The sequence below is a fragment of the Pteronotus mesoamericanus genome, unplaced genomic scaffold, assembly GCF_021234165.1.
Source record: "Pteronotus mesoamericanus isolate MK-2021 breed Mesoamerican mustached bat unplaced genomic scaffold, CSHL_Meso_final scaffold_85, whole genome shotgun sequence".
Lineage (NCBI taxonomy): Eukaryota > Metazoa > Chordata > Mammalia > Chiroptera > Mormoopidae > Pteronotus > Pteronotus mesoamericanus.
In genome coordinates this window covers 3,432,916-3,453,641 of record NW_026555329.1, presented here as the reverse complement: position 1 = coordinate 3,453,641, position 20,726 = coordinate 3,432,916, and the positions used below count along the sequence as shown (strand labels likewise).

The window sequence follows — 20,726 nt, the reverse complement described above, 5'->3', positions numbered from 1 at the left end:
TGTGTTTACCCCTGATAGAGCAGTTCCTAAATGCTGGTCTGGGAACTGGCCGCATCAGAATCTCCCAGGATGGGTGGTAAAAACCGGCCCCTGTAGGCCATAAGGGGACTGTCAAGTCAAGATCCACCAAATCATCCTCCAGGTCAAGGCCCAGAATTGTTTGACAACCATGGCCCCCATTTCTTTTGCTACACAGTCAGCTTGGGCGGCACTGGGAAAACAGGATACTCATCAGATTGAAAGGCGAGTGCTGTGTCCTGAGAGTGGAGCAATTAGCATTGAATAAGAACACTAAAAAGGAAGACAAAACACCAGCCCCGCTGCCTAGCCACAGAATGCGTCTTGGAGCCGACCCACCCATTTAAGAAGTGTTGATCAGAAAGGTGAAGCTGTGGAAGATGCAACACAACCATGCTCAGAATATTCAAAGAAGACACCGCTTAATGACACAATACGTTTTCTTGAGTTTGGTTACTGTGTTTGAGCACCTTTGCCTTATTTCACCTTCAGTTCCTACAACTGTGGGAGATAGGGCTTACCTAGCCTTAGGTTCCAAATAAAGCGTGACTCAACCCTAAAAAGAATCCAGGGAGAAAAGGGGAGACTGGACCCACAATACTGGGAGGCACAGGGGCAGAAATGTTCAAATAACAGTGGGAGTGGGGGGAGGGGTTGCTAGAGAACAAGGACCTACACCATGGGGAAGGCAGGAAATGAACATGTAAGAAAGCTTCCAACTTTTGACCACCTCCATTGTGTTCCAATGACTTTTTTCTCATGGCTTTGTCTCTTATCTTTTCATCAAAAATATAACAAATCTCAGTCAACACAGTATCTTAAAATGTGTGGAAAAGGTACCCCGTTTTGAAGGTTGTGTTTAGGGGGAATGATAATTCCTTTCACCCCCATCCCTAGTTTTGCTTCTGATCGGGATGGAGGGCTGAGGGGGACATGTCCCCACAAGTTCTTAAGGAAGGAAACTGGCAGAAGGAAACGGGCTGGTGGTGTCCAAAGCTCAGAAATCGGCACCCTCAACAGTGACCGTGGAGCCTGCAGCCATCACACTCTCAGCCTTGACTCAGGCTGACTTGACTCAGGCCCTCTGTTCAATTTTTTGTCTTATCACATTTGTGCTTCACAAATGCTTCCTAAACCAGGTATTAATTTTATTCCCCTTCTAATGATGAGGGAAATGAAGCTTAGGAATGTTAAATAACTCGCCAAAGTGATAGCCCCGATATTTTAGTCATTCTCAGCTCCTCCATTCAAACAATACCGTCCGGAGCCCTGAGGGGGGCCGAGAGTCCTTTCCAAGCCAGTTTTGATGGATAAAATAATAATAATAACAACAACCTGTTTAGAACATGAGACACGACAGCTGCTTTAGCCCAGTAGATTTAGAAGAGTTTTGCAGTTCCCTTATTGCCTGCTCCCTCTCTCCCCACCCCCATCCCTGCCCCCTCGACAGTAACAAAGTCAGGATAAAAATGAAAAAGTAAAAATGTATTTAGTTTTCCACAAGCAACAGTCGAACTTTTTTCCTAGAACTTGTCTTCTCTGAAAGCTAAGCCCTCACAGGGAGCATCTAGGATCTTGGGCCCCTTCACAAAAGGCAATTGAGGACTCGGGTCCCAGCCCCTTGCATTCCTGGGGCAGCTTTTTCTGTGGGGAGTCCCACCCACACTTGAGCTTTCTCTCAACTTCTCCCGCCTGGACCCTGAGCCTCAGAGAAGATCGACATTCAGCAGGAGGAAAATTGGAGTCCATCAGGGTTTCTAAGAAGCCAGCTATGGCCCAGCAGCACATCAAAGAGTCTGACATTTGCCCTGCACAGGCCCTTCATGCCCTTTCGGGAGAACATCCACCCACTTTCATCATGATTGGTATTGATACTTAGTGAGCAGTGACAATGTGCCATGAACAATGAGGAACACAAAAGCTCCTTTACCTTCCACCCCCGACCCAATGTCCTGCAGATAGAAATAATGGCTGCCATTCACAGAGCCCTTCCCGTTGCCCAGATCCTGTGTTAGCCAACTGATATTTAATCTTCACAACAACTTCAATAGGTGGGTATCCCCACTGTACAGGTGGGAAAACTGATTCTCAGAATCTTGCCAAGCTAGGAAATGGATGTGCCCAGAACAGCAGGTTCCAAAGCCCCAGCTCTTACCTAGTGTGTCATAATTCTCCCTACTGCTTAGTGACTGTTCTTGGCCAGGTTTGAGTGACAGGCATTTTCTATTTGTTATCTTCCATCTTATTTTGGTTGCACTGATAAATATTTTTTAGGAGAGACAACAAGATGGAAAAAATGAATGTGACTCTTAAGAGTCTAAAGATCATGCTGATAACATGTCACTTGCTTTGCCTTTAGGCAGGCTTTGCAAACACTACAGAAAAGCAGACACTGCAGGGAGTGGCAGGAAATACCAATGAAAAAGCAAGTCTCATCTTTCAAAGACATAGTCATAACTATTCCAATAAAGTGTCATGAAATAATTGAAAAGCACGCAGGTGGGATTCAAGGGGACAAATGCCTTCCAACAAGGCATATTCCCAGGTCTGGGTCAAAAGAGAAAAAGAAGGCTTTGCAATGATTGTTGCACAGCTAAATTTGTTCACATTAAGTGGCTATTCTTTATTCTGAGGTTTTTTGTTTTTGTTTTGTTTTTAGGTTTAGGATATACTTTCTTCTAAGAAGTGATGATGATAGAAAATGTTCATTTTCTTTCTCTTTTTTTAAAATGTTTTTATTTATTTATTCTCAAGGGAAATGAAGGGGAAAGAGAGGGAGAGAAATATTGCTGTGCAAGCAAGACATGAATCGGTTGCCTCTTGCACGCCCCCAACTGGAGATCTGGCCCACAATCCAGGCCTGTGCCCTGACTGGGAATTGAGCTCGCGACCTTTCAGTCTGCAGGCCAGCATTCAACCCACTGATCCACCAGTCAGGGCTCTCTCTTTTTAAAGTTGGCTTTATTTTATCAAATTAAGAGTTGGTCACTGTATGTCAGTTTTTCAAAAAAAATTTTTTTCAATTTTACTTGTTCAAGAAAGTTTTGGGATAATTCTTTCTAATTTTTCTAATTTTTCTGATTAGCGTAAATTGTTTTATAAAACTTAATAAAAAGTTATTTTGGAAGAAATATATAAATTTTAGGAGGACCACATACACATACTTATCCTCCTCATTAAAACTTTATTTTTAAGTTTTTCCAATCCTTTCCTTTCTAATTCTTTATTTTACCATCACTGAAGTAAGAGTGTAGAAAAGAAAGTTTCTTGGCAATATTGAGAGATTTTAGTGACAAGAGAATAATTAGATGCATTAGTGGGTAAAATGAAATTTAACAAAATATTTTAAGATTAATTTTTTATGAAGCCATAAAAAAGCATCTGTTTGTTGGGCAACAAAAGATTTTTTTTTTGTCTATTGCAGAAGGGAAACCTTTAAAAATATGTATATTATTCTATCAAAACTTAGGCTGCAGCAAACAGTGATAAATATCAGATAATAAAAAGAAAAATTTAAAGCAAATTATCTGACCTCATAACCTGACACTCAAGAAACAAAACCTCTGTTGTGAACAGACTCTGTTTCAAGAGCAGACTGAGGGAGATTGGCAAGATGCAGTTTAGGCCTAGACTAATTTCACATGCTAATGGGAATCTCCAGATGAACGCTGCTTCATAATGGGTACTAACCAGTTGGCAGATTAACAAGATTCAGACCAAACAGAGCAGGAATTAGTCATGTTTGTCATAAGACCATATGGCTAGAAAGAAACTGGGAGAATTTGGTTTAGCCTGTTCTGTAGGTTTTGGGGGGACAATATAGTTAGCAATCCCAGACAAATCAGAATATCACACAGCCAAGCAGCCTTCACACAAGGAGATTGAGCAAAGTTCATGGGTAACTTCTTACATTTCCTTTCAGGGCTGGAAAAATTTTTTAACAGCATAGGTACAGAACATTTCCATCATCACAGATGGGTCTATGGAACAGCTCTGCTTTAAAGTCAAAGATCCCACTGCTAAGAACTTGAGCTTTACTCAATTTCATTATCAGCAAAATAGCATCTGTCTCACAGGAATATTAGGAGAATCCAATGTATTTAAGAGGTCTTTGTGAGCTATAAAACAAATAACTGTTAGCTATTTCGATGATGACAACAATTAATGACTTCTATAGAGGAAGACTTTGGATAATTAGAAATGGTAAGAAGTCTCAGTCTTCACTCAGAGTGTACACAGTCCCGGTTCATGAGGTATTCTCTCCAATTGTATGCTCTCCCTTTCTTCTTTGAAGTTTCTCCTTTACTCCATGGCTGGGGACAAAGAACCTCCAGACACTATAAAAGTGAACTCAAGTCCTATTTGAACACTAATTATGCATGACTACTAAGTTTTTTTTTTAAATCACATCAGACACACTTCATGTTTTGTACCTAATTTAGTGTTTCTCAAGCTAATGTCCCCAACCCCAAGGGGCCTGTGGAAATCTAAGGGTTGGGCAGAGCCAGGTAGATGAGGGGAAAGGGGCATGTGGCAGGGATTGTGGTGTTAGAGTTATTACCACTATTACAAAAGTCTTCCCAAAAGTTGTGTGTTTTTCTATCTAGGCCGAGCGACATAGAAAGCATTCCTTCTGTCTGAAATTGTACTAAGTCTAACAATATTGTTTGGTATATGCAGTTGCCATTTTTGGATGAGCAAGTGGTCCTGGTGGGGGCTGCCTGACCTCCCTTGTCAGTGGGGAGCACCAGGCTGCCTTTTATCTGTGCCATAGCTTTAGTGCAAGGGTTTCTCTTTTAAACAGAAATATCCTGATGGTACCATACATGTTACTGCTTTTTCAAGTAGTTAACACTGGCAATTGCATATGGTTCAACCTAGTGCTTATCTCAAATTGACCTGTAGCATAGGGTCAAGAGGTGAAGTTTTAGTTGACAGACTGGAGTTCAAATCTCACTCTGCCACTTAATACCTGTGTGTCTCTGGGAAAGTTAAAGAATAATGGAAAAAACAAAAGCAATTTGCAGCTCGAATCTTTCAAAACATTGGATCTACGAGGAAAAAAAAATAATAAAGTACTTCTGGGTGGCAAACTGTTGAGAGCCACTGATCCATTCCTCAAGGTAGGGCTTTTAGTTGGCAGCACACCACCCCCTTCAGGCAACATTAGTCATGCAGAACAGAGAACAGAGTCGAGTAAGCCTTAAAAAACGAAAATTTCTCAAAAAGCCAATGTCCTTCATACCTTGGGTAGGATAAAAGCCCTTTCAGGTTTAACAAAGACAGTTGTGCATAAAAAGCTATACTGATAGGAAAAAAACAAAACAAAACCAGCATTAACTGCAAAGGCCAGAAACAGAGGTAAACAAACAAACAAACAAAATAGCAGAACCATCAAGAGACTTTTGGGTCTCGAGTTTCCCCACTGCCTGGCAGCTTTACCGTATTGCAATAATGTTCAGTACAACTACTTGAAAAAGCAGTAACATGTATGGTACCATCAGGATATTTCTGTTTAAAAGAGAAACCCTTGCACTAAAGCTATGGCACAGATAAAAGGCAGCCTGGTGCTCCCCACTGACAAGGGAGGTCAGGCAGCCCCCACAAGGACCACTTGCTCATCACAGCCACACATGAGACCTGGCAGCAGACACGAGGAACTGTGTCGGCACCAGGGAGGAAGTCCCCCAGTTGCTGGGACCAGGGCATAGAGAGAACAGTAGCTAAGATACAGAATCCAAACAACCAGAAGGAGAAGTTTGAGAGCCAATAACTCTGAGAGCAAAAAAGAGCAGAACAGACAATCGAATGGGAGCTAGATGGATTTTGAAGAGCGAGTCCCCATGCCCCGGTGAGCATGTTTATATGCAGACAAGGGGAGTCTATTTAAAGTGACCAGAAAGGGATGAACTTCTTTGTCCAGAAAACTCTCCCATGTAGGACCAGCTCAGAGCAGCTGTAAATTTGACAGCATGAGAGAAAGTGCATGGGACTCAGATTCGCACAGACCTGAGTCATCTGACTCAACTGCAGCTTTGTGCCCCAGCGCATGCATCTGAATCTCTATGAACTTCAGTTTCTTTATCTTTAAAAGAGGAGCATAATACCACCTTCACACTGTTGTGGTGAAGACTACATGAGGCCACACGTCCTGGAAAGTATGGGGTCAGTACCTGGCACTTGACAGATACTCAAGAAACGTTAGATCGTGTCTCTTCTCTATCGTGATGAAGATTTACCTAGATTTATTTTCTCTGTTACCCTTGTACTTAATCAGTCATTCCCCTTTTATACCTGCCAAACGTACATTCCTTCTTAGGAAGGCTGCTCTGTTTATTCTTCTAAAGCAATGTGACTAGCAATCTCCATTTTGAGACTTACTTAGAATGAGTATCTGAGCCTTATTTTGGGTCTTAATGCTGATAGTATCCTTTAGCAGAATGTCAACACTGAAGAGATTTCATTGTCGGCTGACAGTAGCAGTGAAAAAGGAATCCTCAAAAAGCAAGAGTAACCTCCCCCACACCTGCCAGCAAACAAAAAACTCAAGTCTCTCAGCATGAGCAGCTGCTCGGGCCGCACCCTCCAGCAGAGCTGTGATGGGTCGCCTCCCGCGCCTGGTCTCTGGACTTATCAGGAGCAGACATCTGTGGCAACGTGTCTTCGGGGACCACCCAGAGGGCAGCCAGAGAACCCTGGGGCTCCCCGAGAATTTGCAGAAAGGTCAAGAGTCACTTGCTCCAACAGTTGACTGAAAGCATCTCAGAGAGACCCGCTGGAAAGGTCATCTTAAGATGGTGACAGGGCACAGCTTGGGGGTGGGGGGATGAAGAGGACAGAATTTCTTTTTAAAGTAGCAAAAAGTACATCTGTTTCTGGCTCAGCTCAGGCTTTCGAGTCTGATTTTTATTTCGATGGCATTTCCTTGGCTTTTCCAATTCACGCCTAAATCACAAAATGTGGCCATTGTGCACTCCTGGGCCTGCGTATATGTGCCACGAAGCACAACGCTGCAAATGCATTTTCTCACTTCATTAAACATTGCTTTAAAATGGCATCCAAATGTCCGCTCTCCCCATCACGTCTACAGGGGATCGTGTTACTTTTCCCCACAGTGGGAACAGAAGGAACGCCTAAGTCACAAGCTGTGATGTTTAATATTTTTCAATTTTGCATGTCCGCCTTTGCAAGCTGATTCTCGGGTCAGCCTGGCCAGCCATGCCAAAGTGTGAAAGGGCCCTCATTGTCCTCAGGAGCTGCCACTGGCCTTGCAAATCGCCCATCTCCACCACAGCAGCCCAGCGTGGCCTAAGCCCCGGGGAGCCCTTTGCACTTCACTGGGTGAGGTGCTGACTCCACCTCCCACAGGCAGGCCAGGACGCATCCTGCTGACTTGATGCCACGTAAATTAGAACTCATGTAACCATATGGTTCAAACCTGCAGGTCATATTTTATACACAAATGACTATGACAGGCGGTATTTTTGTGCTGACAAGTTGTATTTCATCCATGCTTACTTAGAATTCCATGCTATCATTAAAAGCTAAGCAACAGAACTTTATCATACTTTTATGCAAAAGTTTGATTGAATTTCCTTCTTTAAAAGAAGGAGAAGAAGAAAAATTCACCCAGGCAGCATTTACTTCCTCCTTAACTCTTTTTAATCCAGTGTTTGGTGTTGCGGTGGCTTCAGACATTCCAACAACAGGGGTTTGCAAGGACTTCTGGAACGCTGGCATCCAGACTGACCCACACTGAGTATGCTACACAGCTATTTTATCTGAGTTCCCAAAATAGAAAGCACATTAGTTTACTAATACCCAATGCTATGTAACCACTGGAGGATCGAACACAAAACCAATTGACTTGACCTTCTTTGACTTCACTTCCTGTATAGAGGTAAATAAGGGGGTCTCCAAGGCAGGGTTCAGTAACCTCTAAGGCCTCTAGGTTGAGAAAGAAAATAGTAATCAAGATGCTAGCTGGATCATTCTACAGTCTCATTCTTAGAAGACAAACCTTAGAAAAATACCCTCTTGAGTTTACTAAAACTCTAAATTCAGAACCCAGCAAATCCTAGAGATGCTGTGACGATAGCAAGATTGCGAGAACTAAGAGACTTTAGTATAAATCTTGAACTCCAGTCGAAATATGTATATATTTGAATATATGTATTCCAAATCATTCCTGTAAACATGCCTTCTCTCTTGAGAAAATGTCTTGGAACCCCAATTCGTTCTCTGCTTTGCCTTTGCAATCAAAACTGGCCGTGTTTTCTGAATCAAAAACTAGGCGTGTGACCTGGGAGAGGATTTTCTGATTTATGAATGAATTCATAGAAAATATTCAGGCAAAGCTATCAATTATAGTCACATTTAGCTGCACACTTAACAAATTTTCTTGAAAATAATAAAATTTCTTTTAAATTAGGACTACCCTGACCACTCTGGGCACATAGTTGAAAGTCTAAGGGGCATTTCTAGCAGATCAGAGAAAGCAGATCACTTTTCTTCAGCCAGGAGGACCTGGGTTTGAATCCTGACTCCACCTCTTACTTTCTTTAAGGAAATCCATAATGCCTCCTCATCCATATGATGAAATGCAAAGTACAATCCTTAATGCACTTATTAAATTTTCCTTTTTTTATGCTACCCCCAACTACAAGAACACCTGTGCCCCTCAAACCACGAGATTGCCTGGAGAGTAACTGTCTAGGATGTGCAAATGTACTGTCGCTGAAATTTGACTTTGTCTCCCCCCGCCCCGCCCCTGTCTCCTCCCTCTCAGCACCATCTCTCTTCCAGAGTTGCTTGTCTTTTAAGTCTTCACGGACAATGGCTTAGGGACTCACTCATCCCAGGTACATTTTAATGAGAGACTCTGCAAAATCTTAAAGCCTTTAAAGATTGAAGGGGATAATTTTCTTTTAATGAGCATGTGTCATTGTATTTTATAAGTAATATCTAATTACTACAAAAAATGCATAAAAGTACAAAGCAGAAGAATTACCCATCATCCTGGTACCCAAGGACACACACCCTGTTGGAGGAGGGAATCAAGCGGATATGACCGCCAGTTGACCCTTGAGCTGGACATGGTCAGTTGGAGGCTGTCCACCCCTGCCCCTGTTCTTGGAATGTACAGTTCTACCCACCGTTCCTGCAGTGGGAGCTCTTCCATGGACTCAGCCTAGACGGGGTCAGGTGTGGTTGAGACCATCTGGGTGATACATGTGACTGAACCCAGTTAAGACCTCTACATAAACTTTTAAGATTCCCATGGGCAAATGTGGAGATCTACCTGTCTTGCGGTTGCCCAAGACAAGAGCCTCCTACGTTCCCTTGTTTCCAGAACCTCCACTTGCCAACCTGGAGTGCCCTGCCTCTTTCTCCGGTCTCTCCTCGCCCACCAAGTAAGGGTGCCAGGTTGTAAACGAACACACCATGAACATTTTGTTGTATTCTCTTTTAGTCTTCTCTGTAGGCCTGTTTATGGTGACCTTTATTTGTGTATGTTTTTAAAAGGGATGATTAATTACATTGTTTTTGATTTTGACTTAGAACAGAATGCATGCACAACTTTGTATGTTGTTGTTTTTTTTTTCATTTAACATAATCCAGGAAACATTTTTCACATTATGATAGGCTTCTCATAAATAGTCTTTTTTAATGGCTACAAAATCAGGGATACATTTTTAAAGGTATAATTTCCAACTCTATTAGGTGCCATGGGAGATAAATGTATTAAACCAAAACTAAGCCTCTAAAAGGCCATGGTTTTGGTCTTTTTTCATTCCCTACCTTAGTACCTAGACAAATGCCTGGCCCCTGCCAGGGGTCCTTTAATAAATAAAAATAAGAATGGGTGAATATTGGAAGGCCTAGATGCTAGGACCCTCTTGCCTGACCAGCACAGCATCTGATTTGCCATGAGCTCATTCTTTATGATGATTGACGAATAATTCACTCTCTCCATGTCTCGCTTTCTTCTGTGATCTGTTGCTAAGACACAAGTAAGAGTAAATACGTGATTTACAAAAATAGCAACAGGTTTTTTTTAAGCACCTGTTTTCCATTTAACACCCTCACAGGCGTGTTTTAAAATCTACAGGGAAATCTGAGAATGCTTCAAATTGTTTATTAAAGTTTTTTCAGAAATCAGGGGGAAAATGCAGGTTATAAGAAAGTGATCTTTGTGATTCTCTGATCCGCAAATATCTAAATATGTTAGAAATGTCACACAAGTGAATAAGAAACAGATGCAAAAATAAATGATAAATGGTTCTTCACTTTATTTAGCTAACATCTTTGATGCCCAGGAAAACAAGTCAAGACTTTGCTCTAAGCCAAGACTTTGCTCTGCCCTAAAAGTTCTTGTGTAAAGTGCTGGCAAATATGGTATCTAGTTAGGTTCTAGGGACTCATCACCAAGAACGAGGGCAAGATCAGTGGTTCAACCCAAAGACCAGAAACTGATTCACGGAAAATCTCAAATAACAACTGAGCAGAGCTGAAAGGATACGTCCTGAAAGGCCTATACTTGGCAAAAGGCCACCAGGAGCAAAAATAGATTTTTGCCTCTCTAGGGGCGACCACTGAACTTCCCCTTGCATGACACCAAGGGACTCCATGCCGTTACACTCAGTGACGGCCATACTTCTTTTTGCCCCTCTAACGCCTAAGATATATATCCCTATAAATATCTTTAGATCTATTTTCTGAGCAAAATCCAACTTTAAAAATCAATATAATGTGGGCAAGAAACATGTTAAAATTTAAAAACATTATCAATACCGCTTTAGCCTTGTTTATTAGATCTAGCCCTGAAGCCCGGAGGAAAAGGGATGGGGAAGAATTGCCTCATTCTCTCTCTTGTCCCAGCCCACAGCTAGACTTCAGACACCAGGAAGTTTCTGAGGGTACAGCAAAGGTGGATAAGAGGTTGGGAGACAGAACCCCCAAGGAAAAACTAAAGCAAGCGGGGGAGATACCATAGGATAATAAAAAGGAGATAGAGAACTTTTGGGATTTTAAAAATTAATCTTTAATTACGTGAAAGGATGTTTGTGCAAGAGGGAGACCTCGTTTTTCCATCTCTTATGGGGCAGGTCAAGAGAAAATGGACTTAAGCCGCAGCCGAGTGGGTTTAGGTAAGACAGAAAGAAGGAATTTCCTGAATGTGGAGGTCGTTAAAAACTGGAATGAGTTACTAAGGGAGTCTGTGGACACTCTCCCTCTGGGGAACATTTAAAAATAAGATAAATTTTCATCTGTCAGGGAGGGTTTAGAAGTAATCCAACCAGAAGGCCTCTCAAAGCATTTTCCAGCCCTATACCCTGAAGGCCATATTCCCTCCATTTTATTTCTACAGTTAACTAGATGGATGCCTGAAGCAGAATGCAAGAGTTCAGGTACGGTGACCACAGACTATTGCTTTTTGTTCTATAATAAGATATCACTCTGCATGAAAGATGAAAGTCAGAATCCTTCCTGGAAACCACATCAAGAAAAAACATTCCCAACTCAAATTAACTATTACCCATACACCTTCACTCTCATCCAGGCAAACACAAAATACCCAGCCCTCCCTGAGGCCTTTTTGTTCCCATAGGGCCACTGAGCTCACCTTTCCAGTTTTTAAGCTTATCTTTCCCAGACAGTCGTTCCAAATATTCTGTTTTACAACTAACTGGTCAGTTTCTCCAAACAGCCTTTCGAAACCTAACCAAACATTTCCCCAGCAATTATTTGGCTAACTTTCCATCTTCGATAGACCGAACTAAAAAACAAGCTTCTTTTGAAAAGTTGTCAGGCACATTCCTTTCTTTTCATTTTCTCCTGAGTTTTAATCAAGCCAATCTCTGGATTTCCCTGTGCCCTCTGATAGAATATTCTGACCGGCCCTGTGCGCGCTCCTAAAACACTCTTCGAATTTACCAGCTCTGTTTGAGTTCCACGGTTTGCCTTTCTTTGAAATGCTTCAAGTCTCCTTTGTCTGGGGCTAAAGGCTGAAAGGAACTGATAACCAAACCCTCCCTCATGATCACGGATGCCTCCTCCTCTTCATTCTCAGCCTAACTTTTTTTTTTTCCTTTAGCTTCTCCCACCTCATCCTCACCCCCTCAAGCTAAGACATTTGTCAAAAGTTTCCTCTGAGTTCTCAAACCCCTTTGTCCAGCGTGAACTTTCTGAATTCAAGGGTAAAGAAAAGGGATTTGGCTTCGGTTAGAAAAGGGAAAGCTGGATGGGGGAAGGGGAAGGAGAAGGGGCTAGGTGCTTCAGAACGTTACCTCTGAAGCAGAGAGAGAAAAGAACTCCAAGAATTATTTGGTATATACAGCAGGAGTGGGGCCAAAAGAGATATACAACCTCCTGGAAAGAGAGCATGAATTTCTTCACCTGTGTGAATTAAAGTAGATCATTTAACTTACATAGTTCATGAGACCATCCAGTGGCTACACCTTTGCTCCTGGTTCTAAATGGAGGTGAGCACATTAGGAGGATTAAAATAAAGGAAAAATCATTATGTTTACTTCTGTAGAAGCTTCCCAGAGAAGTGCTTGTCCTGGTGGGATCCAGTGAGGAGGAAGATCATCTTAGTCTTTACATACTATGAGGAAAATAGAAGTACAAGTTGGGGAAACCATGAGCAGAGCGATGGCGTAACTTATGCAGGGGACGAAAGCAATTGCAAGGTTCTATGCACTCATACGTAATACGGTCTTTACCAGGATGTCCTGTTAGAATAAAATATATTTGTGCAGTTAAACAGGTAGCAAGGGTTTTTTTAATGTGTGCATAAAAAAATATTAAATTGAGCTTATGAATAACATCTTTCAAATAAAAAAAAAACACATCATTAATATTTAACATGCTCAGAGAAGCTGATCAATAGCGGTCAGTCTTCTTGGCGATAGTCGGTCTCGTCAGCCCCTCCAGGTCTGCAACCCCAAGGTTCTACCCAGCTTTCGCAGGAGAGCTAACCACCTCCCCGGTCCTCCTCAGGCCACTCAGAGTTCAACTCTCCTTTCTCAGAGAAGGGGAGAGAGGCCACAAAAGATCCTTCAAATTGATTCCCCCTCTGAGGACCTACACTCTCCTGGGTACACTCTTAACTGGAGACAAACTGCACTGAGGTATCGCACGCTGGATGGTTAACCCAGCCTGTTAACTGGTAGGCCAGTGCTTCAGGAAACAATCCCTGGGCTAACTGTATCTTTGTCCCCTAAAACACTGAGAGATTAACATGAGCATAATTCTTCCCTTTCAGCCCACCACATCCTTACCCCCATTCACCCAACCTCCATGCTCACTAGCAGACAAGAATCTTTATTTTCACAAATGGACTGAGCCTTCACCTTAAAACCTTTGCCTTAGGACAGCCACCTGGTTCTGTTGTGGTTTCTCTCCTCCCCTAGACAGGACGAACTCACGTTCCTCACTCACGGAAGCATATAGCCCAACAAGGGAGACGCTGCCAAAGCTGTGGGTACCAGGTCCTCGGCTAAAACTTCTGGAGACACAGCTGGTTCCACTACAGCAAAACAAATCACTCCTTTGAACAAAAAAGCTTCAAAACTTTGAGGTAAGAGAAGATGAAAGCTTCAGATCTCTGTAAATTATATATTATCCATGTCTAGAATGCCCAGAGGGGTCATGAATTTAGAGACCTCAACAAAAACAACAACAAAAAGCCAATATCTGACACCTTATGTTCCTGAAACTCATTACAACCCTGGGAATGAAAGTATAGGGAGAAAAAAAAGCAAACAGTGAATAAATTATTTAAAAGAGGAAAAGCTTTCATCATTTTCTTGCATCGTTCCTGAGCTTTTCCCAATAGTTTCAAAACCGGTGAAAAGAGAAGTCCTGTCTCTTAAATTATCCCTTGATTTCAAATTATCTCTTGTCTGGGATTGAAAGGATTCTTCCTCCCTTTATGAACCAGACTGAAAATTACGGACTCCTCTAATCTTTAACTCTTTCCTCTCTTTCTAAAATATCATCAGGAAAAGCAATAAGAAGATTCAAATAACATATCATCTGAAAAAGAGAGGTCTTTTTTTTAATGAGCCTCTCAAATTAATAAAAGTTCTATCCCTGTGTTGAAGTGGAAAAATGTATTGGGAGAAAGGAGCTGCTTCCTCTCCGATTCCTGAGATGAGACTACACGCTCTCACGCTTTATTGAGAGCACTTTTTTTTCCCACAGTGCCTTGCTCCTCCGGACCACAGGGCACCTCCACTGTGCCCTGTTGAACCAGGCTGGTGCTGGACAAATTTTAAGTGTACAATGAATGTGCGGCTGTAACTCGTGAGCTGTGAACGCCTCAAGATGGCATGCTCACCTCAATGCCCACAGCGTCTCGCTCACAGTAGGCACTCAATAAAGTCTGTTTGACTCAATGAGCAAATGAATGAGCAATCATGTCTAAATCACTAAGATCCCCCCCTTTTCAATCTTTCCTGAGAATCACTCCTTGTCTGTTTTCTTCTCCCTAAGACATTTTAGTAATCAGAGGAATGCACCATATTTGGAGAGTCTTACACATTCTGTTTCTTATTTCATCTGAGAAAGAATTTACCGAAGAGTCCTCCCCACCGCATGTGGATTGAATTTCCATCTCTTCTCCCCATTTCCACCTTTCTTTTATTTCTGTCTCCATCAGAGCACAGCACTCAATATTCTGCAGAAATAATTTTCTGCTGAATGAGGTTTGGCCATAAGTCAAGGGCAGATTTATTAAGGCCTCTGCACAGCCTGTTCCCCGGCTTACTGTCGACATGACAGTTTAAATCTTTGATCACCCTTACACTTAACCCCTTCCACGCTGAACAGTCCAACCTGCGAGGTGAGCTGTGCTGAAATGATTCTGAGCCTCCGCAGACAGGACATCGTTGCCAGGATCCAGGGTGTCCAGTGCTTCCAGGGGTGTTCAAGGTCTCCCCGACCCCCCCCTCTTCAACCCGCCTCTGCCTCCAGAAGGTCACTTCATTGTCACCAGTGCCATGCCCCGTCACCCACTTCTTCCTTAGAGAAGCAGGAAAACGCCACTGCATTTTGTCACCCAGATAACTGGGGTTTTTAGTGGGTTAGCTGGGTGCTCTGAGAAAGAGTGTTGTTGCTTCTGTGTGGTTTCGGATTCTTTTTTTTAACAGTTTTACCATTCTGTGACAGCGTACCAAACCTCTGGCACTCTCAAGCGCACCTCAAGCCCGTCTTGTAAAGACCCGTGAATCAGCCAGGCGGTGGGGTCACATGAGCACTACGATGATTGCTTTTCCATGGAAAAGTTCGATGGCGCTGCATATTACATGCAGGCACTTTGGTTACCAACACGCATGCACACGTGCACACACGTACACTCTTCCCCTTCACAAAACAGTGCTGGACATGCCACTAAGGATATTAAACAGCTCACGCCACTGTGAAGGCTCCAGAAGGGTTACTCCATTCATGCTAAAGAAAGTCAAAACACTGTGCATTACCGGTCACCCGTGTGCACGTTCCTTTGTTTCAGGTGACTTGATCCTCCTTTGCCCCATTAGTTCCTCCCAAACAATTGCTATTGTTATTTCTCCTATATGGGCAGCACTTTGCATGTATTGAAGTTTTCTCTCCATACACGATCTCATTAGATTCTTGCTTATTTCCTACAAGTGGAAGTTATTGTCCTCATCTCACACACGAGAAACCCTGCATTGTTCAAAGTGACACCCTGCTGTAGGCAGCAGTGGGCTAAGTTTTGTACTTGCGTCCTCTGTGGAGGCACAGTCTCCTTCCAAATAGCCCCTTAAGAAATCATCACAATGCTGATGATAATTGTTAGTAAAATACCTTTTTTAGTATCCATACAAATTCACACCATAGAGAAAGGTATAAAAAAAGACAGAAAAATGACCCAAACCCCTCCAAGATAAGCATGCTATACCATTTGGGTATATGTATTTCCAGGCTTTTTTCTATAAGAGGTTATTCTTTTAAGGTCAGATCATGATGATCCAGTGCATTCAAATCCTCTCACAAATCTCCTTAAGTGCATACTAACAGGGAGGAGGGGCCAGGCACGGATGAAATTGAAATTGTATTGCCAATGAGAACAGATCAGCCAATAAGTTTATTTCTTCAAAAAGCAGTTTCATTCAGTTAGTTTAGAATTAACCTTCAAATTTTCTCTTTTTTAAATGTTAAAACAGAGGTCCGAGCTCAGCACACTCATTTTGAGTGATGCCGTAGGAATGTTTGGAATTAAAATATAAGATGTAGACTAAAGACATAGAGATGACCTATAAAAAATGTAAAGATGGATGATGAAAAGATTTGGTCTGGAGAAATGGTCCTTCAACATTATCACAGGGAGGAATAAGCTACCCAAACCACCAGTGAAGGGGGCCCTAACTCCCCTTGGGGCGAAATAAAGAGTGGCAGGAATTGGAGGGCAGGGAAGCCAGGGGGAGAAGAGAAACTAGTAGAACTTTCCAGAAAAAGGGAGATCTTTTCACAAAGAGAAGTAGAAAACCATGTCCAAACAAAACCAATACAACCACTGCAAACTCATCAACCACAGTATCTCAGGGTATTCTCTAAAGTTGCGATTTGTTCTAGAAAAATGGAAGATTCTCAGAAACCAGCCATTAAGGGGCATCCTCAGAAAAGAGTTAGCCAGAGAAGGGCTTTGAGAGGTCCTACATCTTCTGCTTTTGTTTAGATGAACACAAGTTCCTGCCCCTACCTGCTTGTTGCCAGAGACACTTGAAGAGAAATAAGGATCCATTTTTCTTTCTGTGGAAGGTTAACTGTGCGTCCGCTGACTTGGGTGTTGGTGTGGTCCTCCAGGCCTCATAAAGGCCGCTCTAAAGAAGAAAAAGAAAACAATGCGGACAGTGTACAAAGAGATGAGGAGAGTGAATTCCAGGGAACTGACTCAATGCTGTCAGGAGAAATGATGAGACAGTCCAATTCCCAGAAAGTTGGGTGCTTGAGAAGGACCCCAGCATTTCCTACCTGGGGTAACCCACATAAGGCAAAGTGCTCCCGCTCGGACCTCCTATTAGCCCTGCCGAACCAGCCCGAGGTCCTGTACTCTCCTTCTAAAAAATTTCAGTTTGCCTGCCTTCTTCTCCTGGCAAGCCCTCGATCGTCACTAACACCTGTCAGTCGCACAAGGTCATTCTCCCAGCTTGCTGATGGGATCTTTTCATTATCTGTTAAATGACCTGGGGGAGCTCTTACACACCAAGGAATATATGTGTTCGCTCCCTGAACACATCCATCGCCTTCTTGGAGCATTTTACGTGGGCATAGCAATGCTTCAGGCAGCCATTTATCTTGGGGTTTATGGGATATTTGGCCATATCTCTAAATACTACAAACATTTTTTTAAAAACCTTATGTCTGTTAATGAGCTGTGGTAACAATATAGGTGTGCTGTTTCTTGAGTGTTTTTATTTTTAAACATTACAAAATAATTTTTGTAATGGAATTTGGTCTCATAAATTCTTGCATATGAAAAGAAGTTGGCTATAAATAATATGCTTGAAAAGCCACTTTCTTAACATTTCCCCCCAAAACACCTAAAGGCCACAGTCAGAGAATGACAGCCACATTGGAACAATGGGGATAACTGACAGGTTTTGTGGATGTGTATTTCTCCCCCCTGCGCCAAAGTTTCTGCATCTTTGGGAGCCTCCAGGGACAATGACTCTGGTTTAATAACTGTGAAATGCTATTGAATTAGCAATAAAAAATATTCCCCACCACAGAACAATATGATACGACAGGCAGCATTCCTGCCAATCACAGGTCATTCAGGAAAAAGTGCCTTGAGCTCCTTTAGCAACGGGAATGCCCCCTTGCAAAATGTGTGTAGACAAGCGTGAGGCTTTGGCAACACCACAGAGCTCTGCAGCCACATCCCACAGCGTGGATTGCACCGAACGCTGTACTTACGTACGCCTAGAAGCAAAACTCCTCTCCTGTTTGCAGAAGATGAATCATGGTTGTGTACTAGTGACCATGGCCTTCGCCACACGCATTTTTACTCTTTAAGTCCATCATACACACATCAGGGCACTTATTCTTTAGGTCCACTAAGGCATTCCCAAGGCTCCTTATAATGCAAAGGAAGGGTAATCAAATGACCACTCAAAGGAGGTTAATGACCATGTTCTCCATGGGTAATTCTTTTTTCACATGAGATCAGCAGCCAGCTTGATTAGGCAAATGTAAGGCTCTGGCTGTCTTTTGGTACACATATGTGTGGGGGAATTGGTGGGCAGACACCCAGCAATTGAGATATTTAGAATAAATCATCACAGCAGATGGCTGCAACACATCAAGAAATCAAAACAAAAAAATATGGACAAAAAAAGCATAAAAGATCATCTCAAATGTCATTGAGTGGGAGACTCCAGTCATTTCGCAGGTTGAAGGCACAGTGAAACTTTTGTTACCCTTTGGCTGTGTCCCATGATTATTCTTCAGCTCTGCTTGATGTGAACTGGGGATTGGAGGCAGCACATGTAGGATTCCCAGACAAGAGGTAAGAAAGGAAAACATTCTCATGCATACAGGGTGGATCACCCCAGAGGTGACTGAAAAGGCCTCTTGTGTTCAATGTTTTCCTTGGTCCTTGACTCTTTGGGGGGCAGTGTGAGAGTTCCAAAAGGGTTCAGTGAGAGAGGCTGCAGAAAGGCGGGGTTCTAGAAAGTGTAATGACGGAACCCTCTTTTGAATTTGACACTATCTAGGTCCTTCTTAGATTGTAATAAGTCATATTTCACTGATAAAAATGACATCTTTAAAAAAAAACAACATTCTTTTCATTAGCTTATGGAGTGAGGCCAATGCAATAGCAGCAATGGTCTCTCAGTAAGCTGTAAGTCCCTCACTGAACTACAGTCTCCCTAAGAAGAGGGGCCTTATATTCTCCATCTTTAGCTCCCTCACAACACTCAACACAAGATCTGCACGCAGAAGGTTCTCAACAAATTTTTGACAATGCAGTTCTTTCTCAGTAGCTTAAAGTGCTATTAGTTTAACCACACAAAACTGATTTTGCAGGTGAAAAATGGTCACATACTGGCAACTAGATATTGTCAAACCCAGTATTTACTAACTCTACCTATACTATCAGCTAGTTCATTTATTTCACAAACATTTCCTAAGAGTTATTGTGTGCCCACCATTGTAGTTAGACAACTCCACTTACAAGTGAGGAAAGAGATATGTGGATTAGTTAAAAAATAAACAGAAAGTTAGTTGAAGGATAGCCAAACTTTGTATATTCATCCCTAAGCCTTTCCATTGTCACAACCATAAGCAGGAAAGTGGCTCATAAACTGGGGAGTTAAAGAGTGGAATTTTTTTCAGGGACAGAGACTCAAGTAATAGCAATATTTTCTCTCCCTCTCTCTCTGTCTGTCTCCCCCCACCCCTCCATCTCTTTGTTCTCCCTGTCTCTCTTCCATCGTATGTTGCCTTCATACTCTCTCATCATAGGCTTTCCCCATATTTTCCCCATGTGCCCACATAAACGTTCTCACAGAACAATCTGATTGACCTTACCTAGGCCACGTGTCCAAGCCCTGGCCCTGTCCCTGTGGAGAGGAAGATTGGATCCAGCTAGGCCAGGGTCACAGGCCCACTCCCTCACAAGGACCAGTTATATGGACTAAATATTTACGTTCCCCCAAAACTCGTATGTTGAAACCTCGCCCCCAACATAACAGTATGACTAGGGCCTTTGGGAGGTAATTAGGATTAGACAAGGTCATGGGGGTGGAGCCCTCATAAAAGGGATTAGTGCCTTGATAATCACCAGAGAACTTGTTTTCCTTCTCCATTCTCCACCATGTGAGAATACAAGAAGTCAGCCATCTGCAACCTGGAAGAGGGTCCTCACCAGAATCTGACCCTGCTGGCCCCCTGATCTTGGACTTTCAGCTTCCAGAACTCTGAGAAATAACTTTTTGTTGTTTCTAAGCCAGGTAGTATGTGGTACTTCATTACAATAACTCGAATGGACTCAGAGACAGCCAGGGCATGAGGCTCTGTTATTAATAGTCTAACAGAGCCATCTAAGACAGAGAAGCAATTTCCCAAAGGAAAGAAAAAGTGGCAAACAAAACCACAGCTGTCCCAGACTGTCTTGTCCATCCATCCCCATGTGTCCACCATTCTGCCTGAGAGCCCCAAAACATTTTATTTGCTCTTTTACAAACTACATCCTCATTACAAAATTGGTATTCAGGAGACCAAAAGACCAAATCACTACTTAATCTAACTTGGACAACGCCCCTTCTCCCGCCCCCACGACCCCCCACAGGACATCCTCAGAGCTCGCTTCCTGTTAGGGGCAAGGAGATACAGGGGCTAGTACACTTGTGTTGTGCCCAATGGATCTGGTCTTCATGTGAGCCACTTAGTTCTCATCTGTATCACTCCTTAGATTACAATGTGGCCCCATCAGATCTCGTCGAAGTTCAAAAGCAGGTGTCCCTTATTTTGCCAAAAAGCAAACAAAGGCTGGAGGGCATCCGTGCAAATCCACCTACCAATGAGGAGAGCTGCATTTCTAGAACGAGGACAAAATTATAGGCATTTCAGAATGAATTTGGAGAGGACTAAAGTTACCAGGAAATGAAGTTAAAATTGTTTGATTCAGCGTATTTTTCTTGTTTCATGATAATATGCACCCACAGGTTTGT

The 20,726-nt window shown here is 42.6% G+C and overlaps 1 long non-coding RNA gene across 1 annotated transcript in view; it reads right to left on the bottom strand.

Moving 5' to 3' along the window:
- Window positions 1-20,726, bottom strand: part of LOC129062784 (uncharacterized) — a 94,932-nt gene that overhangs the window by 15,965 nt on the left and 58,241 nt on the right. Inside the window, exon 2 of the long non-coding RNA XR_008528306.1 lies at window positions 16,751-16,871. This is a non-coding gene — a long non-coding RNA (uncharacterized LOC129062784). The remainder of the gene's footprint in view (window positions 1-16,750; window positions 16,872-20,726) is intronic.